The sequence below is a fragment of the Pinus tabuliformis genome, chromosome X (genome assembly GCF_031772625.1).
Source record: "Pinus tabuliformis cultivar Carrire ecotype Pingquan chromosome X, CPIR1, whole genome shotgun sequence".
Lineage (NCBI taxonomy): Eukaryota > Viridiplantae > Streptophyta > Pinopsida > Pinales > Pinaceae > Pinus > Pinus tabuliformis.
Genome location: NC_142308.1, coordinates 1358452290 through 1358462446, shown reverse-complemented (window position 1 = coordinate 1358462446; position 10157 = coordinate 1358452290). Strand labels below are relative to the sequence as shown.

The 10157-nt window shown below is 34.6% G+C and overlaps 1 pseudogene; it reads left to right on the top strand.

Annotated features, from left to right (window-relative positions):
• Nucleotides 1–8035: 8035 nt before the first annotated feature.
• The window catches only part of LOC149145141 (putative cellulose synthase A catalytic subunit 1 [UDP-forming]), a 41833-nt pseudogene continuing 39711 nt past the window's right edge, over nucleotides 8036–10157 (top strand).

Here is a 10157-nt window from a genome sequence, read left to right as displayed (position 1 = left end):
TTTCAATGGTATTATTTGTCTTTACCTTCACACATCAGAATGTACAATGGTATCTTTTTGGTGATGGATAGCGATAGAATACCATGGCTAATAAACTCATTGGTAAAATGAGACATGTTATATGGGCTAATAGCTACCAAAAATGGCAAGGATATATAACAAATGAATATGGTAGTGTATGCCCACACTTGACATACTATTATGCATGACACATCCTCCTATATTATTCTCAATTCAAATATTTCCACCACTATTGATAAACACTATACTCATCTAAAGTCATGTACTTGGATTAAACTCTCCATTAAATGGTATTACAAAACTGAGAATGTTTCCTCACCTAGTAATGATTCAATGAAAGGGATATCCCCATTGGAAACTAGTATTATTTGAGTGATAATTACTCCACTTCTAGAATCATTGATAGAGGAATTATCTATTCTATAAGGATCAATATATGCAAAATAATACTCCATGCAAAAAAAACATGGTTGAGAGGCTTTTGATCCATACAATTTAACAACTAAAAACATTCAATATCCCTAGGCTAGAATGTGAATGATTGCACAAAATTTAGAAAGATCATGTTTAGGAGGAAAATTCCTCATTCAAACCAGAAGAGCATCCAATAACTTAGTAAGTGGGAGATTAGAATTAAGTGAAACAGAGTTATCAATGTCCTCTACAACCAATAAAATATCATTACGAATGAGGAGGAGTAATAACCTAATCTCTTCTCACAAGGATATCAATAACACCTTAAATAATATTCATAATCTTCTTCTTCTCCAAATGGACAATTGACCTAATCTGATAAAGATATAGAAATTGATATGTTCTGGTTTTAACTCACTCTATGAAGAATTAGAAACTTCAAGTTCACACCTCAATGGAAAGTGGCCCCATAAAATTTGGAGGAAGAAATTTGTTCCTCCTATAATGAAAAACAGAATTATTAAGGGAATTATCAACCCTTTTTTAATGTTCTAAAACTAACCAAAAATTGAAAATGTCTAAAAATAGAGACAAAATCTATGGCCATTTAAGCATGACACCAATTGGCATGCCACTACAAAAATATTTCTAAAAGACAACAACTACAAAATGTTCTCCTTCTAAAGTTATTGGTAGGTTATTAAGCCCTAGGGTGATGGTTCCAACCTATAAGGATTTGAAATGGTCTTTTGAATGTGCACATGGGATGATGATTATTGTAATTAAAAATGTATTTTTGAAAAATCTAATGTTACGGTGGTTTATGGTTATGTTGGGCTCTCACAAGCATCAAATCTCTTTTTGTTTTAAAAAAAAATTGCACCTCCCACTTCTACACCAAGGGCAATTTTAAGACATTTTTTTAAGACAAAAGAAATCTTTTGTCTTAAAAAACACTTTTTATTTTAGTTATTTTACATTAAAAATTAATATCAATTGAATTTTATTAAATATAAACTTGAAGACAAAAACAGTTTGAGACAAAAATATTTTAAGACAAAACTTTATATTTAAAACAAAAATAGATTAAGACAAAAATATTTTAAGACAAAAGCAGTTTGAGACAAAAATATTTTAAGGCAAAACTTTATATTTAAGACTAAAATATTTTGAGACAAAACTTTATATTTAAGACAAAAGTAGTCTGAGACAAACATTTAAAGACAAAACTTTATATTTAAGACAAAATTATTTTAAGACAAAACTTTATATTTAAGGAAAAAATAGTTTGAGACAAAAATATTTTAAGACAAAACTTTATATTTAATACAATGACCACTTTAGATGAAACCTATTTAATACAATTAACAATTAAGACACAAACATATCAATTTAAGACAATATTATCTAACAACTACAAAATTGACTCCGACAGTGCACCCTAAGTCCGCCAGCTTGCAGGCAACTACTGTCTTGCACCTATATTGTGGTTCTTATTCTACGTACCACTCACGTCATCTTATATAAAGATGACAATTTGTTGGGCTCTTTGTTTTGTGGTGGTAGTCAACTAAGAAGAACGTGACAACTTTTACTGACAAGATTTCTCGGACATCAATTCCTCTTCTATCCCTTTCATATATGCTGATACAATTGAAGACAACTTGTCTACCGTTGCATTCAACACTACTACACGGAGGGGGATTTCAATTTTTTAAGAGAAAAGAAATATTTTGTCTTCAAATTTTCAATACGAGTCGCTAGTAAAAAATTTAAAGGTAAAGGATTAGGGGTCCGTCTATTAGCATTCACCAAGTGGTTGGTTTACCATGGTTGTGAAGTGATATCCAAGAAAGGAAAATCATTCCTAAGACACATAGCCACAGGGCAGGTGAAGTAGGTCAAAGTTCGTGTGAATAAATTGTATAAGCTAGATGTGGAAGACTGTGTTGCATTAAGCACTAAGGCGGAGAAATTGCAAGTCGCGATGTTGATAAACTATGGCACAAAATACTTGGTAATTCACATCATGGTACCTTGAATATTATACAACAAATAGCCACTGGCCTCCCTAAAGGAGAAATTAAGTAGTAGGAAATATGCAAAGGATGTAAGTTATAGAAGTACATAAAATCCACATTCCATGATTAGGGCAACAACGCACATGTAGTCCTAGAAAGGATCCACTATGATGTTTATGGACCTTTCTCGACAGCATACACTGTCAGACACAAATATTTTGTCATTTTTATTCATGCCTTCTCATGGAAGTGTTGGATCTTCTTCATGTGGAAGAAAGATGAGACATTCTCCAAGTTCATAGAATTGAAGACACTGGTTGAAAAAGAAGCTAGAAAGAAGCTGAAAGCTTTGTTGTAGCGGCTGAAACACCCTCCAAAATTTTGGCCTGCACTTAAATTTTGGAGCCTACTATTGATATTATGATTGATCGTTCCTTAGTCAGTTATTGGTAAGTTGGTGATCTCAAGCTCCCCTTTTCGATCTTAAGAGTTGTTCATGCTTTTATCTTTACATATAATGTGTCATCTTTGGGCATGGGGGTTATTGCTTGTCATGCAAAGGTAGGCTTGTTTCACTTCAAGGGGAAATATTTATTAGAATGGATTTTCCTCACCATATCAACATGTTTCATACTCATTTCACACACTCTTACACAAGTGTCACCTTTATCCTCCCAAAGTCTATCATCACAGCCGCACTTGCTAGAAGCTTCCACGAAGGTTTTTGCATTAAGTGAAGTATGTGTTATATGTTCTGGATGGTCTATGTTGTATCGTTAAGTTTTCAAGTGTGTGATCGTAGTCAAGTTTTATCACTATTCACATTAGTTCCATTGATCCCACACTTCGCTAAATTTCAAATTAGCAACCTAGCCTCATCCAACTTCCGTGAACTGTGCACTTCACATATGTAACCCTCAAGCTTTTCCCTTGTCTATTGGAACTGTTCAATGCAAAAACATACCAACCTCCCTTAGCATTCAAAACTGCACAGTGGTTTCCTCCAATTTCCTTCCCTTAGCTGGAACCCACTATCTCCAAAAACTGTGCAGTTTTGTCCCTTGACTACCCAGTCTGCCTTGCATCCTAAAATTGCACAGATGTGTCCTACCAGGGTCTCATCACATAGTAGTGCCTTGCATCCTAAAACTATGTAAATGTTTTCTCCCAGGGCCTCATCCTGCAACATTCACTACCCACTAAACCTACACAATTATGTCTCTCACAGGCCACGAAGAAATATGACATGATAGATGACTCTCAAGGAGCTGAGAAGAAAAATAAGCAGACCAAGGAACCCAAGGTATGATAGACTATTGGGACCGCATGAAGACTCCATCTGATGCATAACCCTTTGGAGGCTAGGTATGGAAAAAAAAGCACATCTTTTGAAATACACCTCTTACTATAGCTTAAAAGTTTTCTTATCATTGTCGCATTCCTCTGTCTTCAATGACATGCATGGTTGCAAGAACTGAAAGTCACTCCATGTGTTTCTTCTACATGTCTTGCTCCCTTTCACTTGTTTATTACATATCTTATAAGATGAAGAGTATTACCACTTGTTTATTTTGGCTACAGAAGTTTTGACCAACATGATCTTATGACTAACTAGGAACGATGCAAGGAATCTTAAGTGGGATGAAATATGTTTGATGATATGTATATAGTAAGTACACTCCTTTTCATTACTCCTTTGCATTAATCCTTTCTTTGTATCTTGCATGTACCCTCACTACTTGTCATATTTGGCTACCTGTTGCAAGTAGTCTCTTAGCTCTTTCCTGACAAAGCAGGGGAAGGAATTTCCTTCAACCTGATTTATTCAAGGCTCTTCATAGAGAGTATAGAGATAAGATAAGGAGATGTGGAATCTCACTATAAAACTCTTGAAAATAATTTGCATGTTTGAATCTATCCAAATAATTAAGTTGCCACTCAACGACATTGTCAATCTTGGAAGACTCAAGAAATATCACATCTCTGGATATTATAAACTTCTTATTCACTTCATCATAGAGATGGTATTCTTTGGAGGTATGAGCACCCAAAGAAGATACATTTTTGAATCCTTGCACTGAGTTTTTTTATTTGTTCCTTAGGTATGAAGGCATAAAAGGAGGAACCAAAACCCCTAATATGCCTCACCGAAGGATTGTGGCCATACCATATTTCATAGGGAGTCTTGTTTCTAATAGCAAGAGATGGACACCTATTCTTTATATACACAACAAATAGAACCACATCAGCCCAAAACCTTATGAACTTAACATGTGAACTATGCCAAGTTATGAATAGTGAAAGTAGTACATTCCAATGAACTATGTGTTGAAAAATGCAGAAAGAAATTCTCAATTTGATTTTTCCTTGATTAAATTGAAAAAATTCGAATTTCCACATCAATAGACAACTTGGATGATGTTAACTTGTGTGACATGGCTTGTGTCACCTAGTTTACTCAGTAAATTCAAGTCGGAGGAGTTATAATTTAGTTATGCATATGCAATTGCTAATTTGTAGCAATAAAGGTCAATTATCTCACATTATTTTCAATTAAATTAGTCCTAACTTTTGGAGGAACTAGTGGAAGTTCATTTAAGTAGTGGGACTTTAGTCAAACTCAGTGATCATCCAGTTAATTGATCAATCATCTAAAAATATATGGGGCATGCAGATAAGTCAAGTTCTCTAAGATTGGTAGAGATTCCAAGGTAGTTTTAATTTCTTGTAGCTCACACAGTTGCAAGAACTTACTATAACCATAATGGAGGAGGTAGCTTGAGTAGGAGCTTCTTACGAAATTGGAGAGGGAATGATTGTTGGTAGCATTAATATCCTTCCAGAAATTTCTTTTACACCACACTTCAATGTTTTGTGTAGGGTTTTTGAGGGTGGATAATTTTTTCTAATGATTTTTGGTCATGCACATCCTCACTAAGTATCTTGGGAGGTCTGTAATAGTTCCTTGCATGCACATCCTCACTAAATATGTTTTGGGATGTCTATACTAGTTCCTTGTAAATTTCTGTTTGTCACGGATTAACTACTTATGATCTTAGGTGCTCACAACAATCTGACAATTTATGGCACTCTCCAAATCACCAATCCTGAAAGGATCCAACAAAACAACTTGAGAGGAAGATGAGAAGGGCACACCCTTATTGGAACTAGCCTATAACTAGTGGAATTGGTTGGTCCCAATGGTTTTAGAGTTATACTAGTCTAGTTTGGTGGTTCAGACTCACTAAGGTTGGTCTTCTATTGAACTGACCTTTAAACACCAAAGTGGCTAGTTCTCTAATAAACTAACCAATTCTGAAGAATTTAGTGCAACATAGCTAATGACCATCAAATAATAATTTTTTAAACTCACTTGGACAAAATGGAAGATAAATTATCAATAAATAATAGTACATCTTTCTCATTAACTTCTCAGAAATATTCGGCCATGGTTAAAGCAGTTAAACTGACTCTCAAGAAAGCTCCCAGTGGTTCATTCATCTGATCATAGATCATAGCCACTTTTGATTCTGAGATGTTTTGTTCATCAATTACTCCCAATTCTTTCATTTCCATGTAAAGATAATTCCCTTCATGGGTATGTTCTCCTAATCCTCCAAATACAGATACCCCTCCATGAGCCTTAGCAATGTTGTTGATCAACTCCATAATTAGTACTGTTTTACCCACTCCATCTCCTTCAAATAAACCAAATTTTCCCCCATGGTGGTAAGGAGCCCAAAGATCTACTACTTTAATGTCTATTTCAAAGATGGATAATTTTATATCCAACATTGTAAAGGCGCAAGCAGGTGTATGAATAGGATAGGTTATTCGAGCATCTACAAAACCCAAATTATTAACAGGTTCTCCAAGAACATTGAAAATTCATCCGAGAGTAGCTCCACCAACTGGAACACTTAGAGGAGCTCTTGTTTCAATCACTCTCATTCCTCTCGTCAAACCATCTGTAGCACTCATAGCTACAATTCTAACCTTCTGATTTCCTAACAATTGTTTTACCTCACAAGTAACCTGAATTTCCTGATCGCCTATACCTTAACCCTTAACTATCAATGAATTGTAAATATTAGGCATATTACCTAGAGGAAAACAGACATCCAATATTGGGCCAATGATTTGAGCAATACATCCCACATTTTTCTACAAGTGCAGAAACCCCAAGAACAAGAGAATTGGTTCTCATACAAAAATGGAAATAATTTCCATGAAGTATATATAAATATGATTTTTCCAATATCATCAATAAAAAAAATGTTCCATATTGGGTTGATCAGATCAATAAATAAGAAATGGAAGTTACCACCTTGGTAAAATCCTACTTTATTGAAAAGTTTAAATTCATCCATATTTGGAATATGAAGTAAGTAGATGGCTACAAATAAGGATCATGAGGAAGTCTTCGATTTATCTATAACTAGAACCAATTTTTGCATAACTAAAACTAAAGATACTTCAACATTATGTCCAGATCATCTATGAAATATGAAACTTGAACCCTATTCATGACCTTTCTCTCATTGATCGTTATCTCTTCTCTTCATACACACATCTGTATATGTATTTTCGTATGGACAATTTACACCCGGTCAAAGGTCAATTTGGTTCCTTGATTTCATTCATGAACTAGTTTAACCACTGAAAGGTGCTCAGGTGAATCCATGGAAGAAGAACTTCAAGAGAAAAGATTGGGTTGCGTCATACATAAAGAAAATTATACAATGAGAGTGTATCTAACAGATCTTATTGTCCAATAATGGATGACTTTTTGTAGGATATTTCTGTCAAAATCGATTATTTATGTTCGGTCCATGCCGATCAAACCTCGTCCTTGTGAGAAATAATTATTAATAAAGGAGGGACTTATGTCACCAAAAATCGAGACTAAAGCCAGTGTCAGATTCAAAGCTAGTGTTAAATATTACAGATTAACTTATTATACTCCTGAATATTAGACCAAAGATACAAATATCTTGGTAGCATTCTGAGTAACTCCTCAACCCAGGGTACCACCTAAAGAAACGGGAGTAGCATTAGCTGCTGAATCTACCACCAGTATATGGACCACTGTTTGGACCGATGAAATTACTAGTCTCGATTGTTACAAGGGGAGATGGTATGACATCGAGCCCGTTCCGAGAGAGGAGAATCAATTTATTTCCTATGTAGCTTACCCCTTAGACCTTTTTGAAGAAGGTTCTGTTACTAAATTATTCACTTCCATTGCAAGTAATTTATTTGGATTCACGGCCCTACAGGCTCTACGTTTGGAAGATTTTTGGATTCCCCCTACTTATTCCAAAACTTTTCACAGTCGACATCATGGTATCCAAGTTGAAAGAGATAAATTGAAAAAATATGGTCGTCCTTTATTGGGATGTATTATCAAACAAAAATTGGGTCTATCAGCCAAAAACTATGGTAGATAATTTTACAAATGTCTCCGTGGTGGACTCGATTTTACCAGGGATGACGAGAACGTAAATTCCCCACCATTCATGCACTGGAAATATCATTTTGTCTTTTGTGCGGAATAAATTGATAAGGCTCACGCTGAGATGGGTGAAATTAAGGGGCATTATTTGAATACTACTGCAAGTACATGTGAAGAAATGATAAAAAGGGCAGTATTTGCAAGAGAATTGGGAGTTTGTATCATTATGCATGACTACCTGACAAGAGGTTTTACCGCAAATACTTCTTTGGCTCATTATTGCCGAGACAATGGCCTACTTCTTGACATTCACTATGCGATGCATGTAGTTATTGACATACAAAGAAATCATGGTATGCATTTTCGGGTACGAGCTAAAGCATTGTGTATGTCTGGTGGAGATCATATTCACACTACTATAGTAGGTAAACTTGAAGGGGAACGAGACGTAAATTTAGGGTTTTTTGATCTACTGCATGATTATTTTATCGAAAAAGATCGAAGTTGTGGTATTTACTACACTCAAGATTGGGTATCTATGCCAGTTGTTCTGCCCGTCGCTTCAGGAGGTATTCATGTCTGGCATATGCTTTCTCTGACCGAGATATTTGGGGATGATTTCATACTACAATTTGGTGGGGGAACTTTGGGACATCCTTGGGGAAATGCACCTAGTGTAGTAGCTAATAAGGTTGCTCCAGAAGCTTGTGTGCAAGCTCGTAATAAAGGACATGATCTTGCTCGTGAAGGTAATGAAGTGATCTGTGAAGCTTGTAAATGGAGTCCTGAACTAGCTACTGCTGGTGAAGTATGGAAGGAGATCAAATTTGAATTTGATGTGATGGATAACTTGTATTCTAGTGAATTTCATTCTACCAATCAGACTCGGCCCAATCTCTTACCACTTCCCCAAAGATTAGTCCAAATTGTGAGCAGAGATATGGGATTTCAGATATCAATATACGGGATTTCCATATATTAATATCTATATATCAATAACTATGTAGATATTGATAAATAGATATTTCCAAGGTTAAAAATCTCAAACAGAGTGATTTATGAAAAAAAATTGGGTCAAGCATTCGATAACGAATCATATTCATCTTTTACAATGATGCTATAGATCATTCGATAGGGTTGGTAGCTCAGTAGATCAGAGCTCATGGTTCCGGACCGTGAAATCAAGGGTTCAAATCCCTTCTAGCCCAAAAGATGTTGTATTTTAAATGAAAATTCCTTTCGATCGTGGTATAGGAGAGAATCTTTCTTTATAATAGAATAAAGTATTCTATCATAATCTTGGATCGATACTTCAGATTCCTAATCAATAAAGAATGGAGATGATTTCTCAATGATTCATTCCGCGATTGATTAATAATTTTCATCATTGTATTTATACATATACGACTTCTCTTCATAGAAAATAAGATAGGAAAAGTAACAATTTTCACCTTTATATGGAAGGAAAGCTCTATGTCTATAAAGGAGTGGTTCGAAGACAAGTGTAAAATAGTTGCATTACTAAAAAAATTGGTCGAATGGGATAGTAAGGATGCCAATGGGACGAAGAAAAAAAAAGAATAAAAGTATTGATTACGCTAAAATTAAGATGTTATTGGCTTAATGTGGTAATTGTGATAACTTGCTCTATATTAGATTCTTGAGAGAGAATCGAAGTGTTTGTAAAGAATGTGGATATTATTTGCAAATGAATAGTTCAAATAGAATAGAACTTCCAATTGATCATGACACTTGGATTCCTATGGATGAAGACATGTACACTCTAGATGTTCTTCAATTTTATTTTGAGAATGAACCTTCTCATTCTGATAATCATAATTCTGAGGATGAATCTTATAACGATCATATCACTTTCTATCAAATAGAGATGGGTTTAACTGATTCTGTTCAAACAGGCATAGGTCAGTTAAATGGTCTTACTATCCCACTCGGAGTTAAGGATTTTCAATTCATGGTCAGTAGTATGGGCTCTGTAGTAGGTGAGAAAATAAAACGTCTAATCGATCACGCTACTGTGGAATCTCTTCCATTAATTAGGGTGTGTGCTTCTGTAGGAGCATGTATACAAGAAGGAAGTTTTAGTATAATGAAAATGGCTAAAATAGCTTATGCATTATATATTCATCAGAAGGAGAAAAATTTGTTATATCTATATCTATCTATATATATATATATATATATATATATATATATATATATATATATATATATATATATATATATAT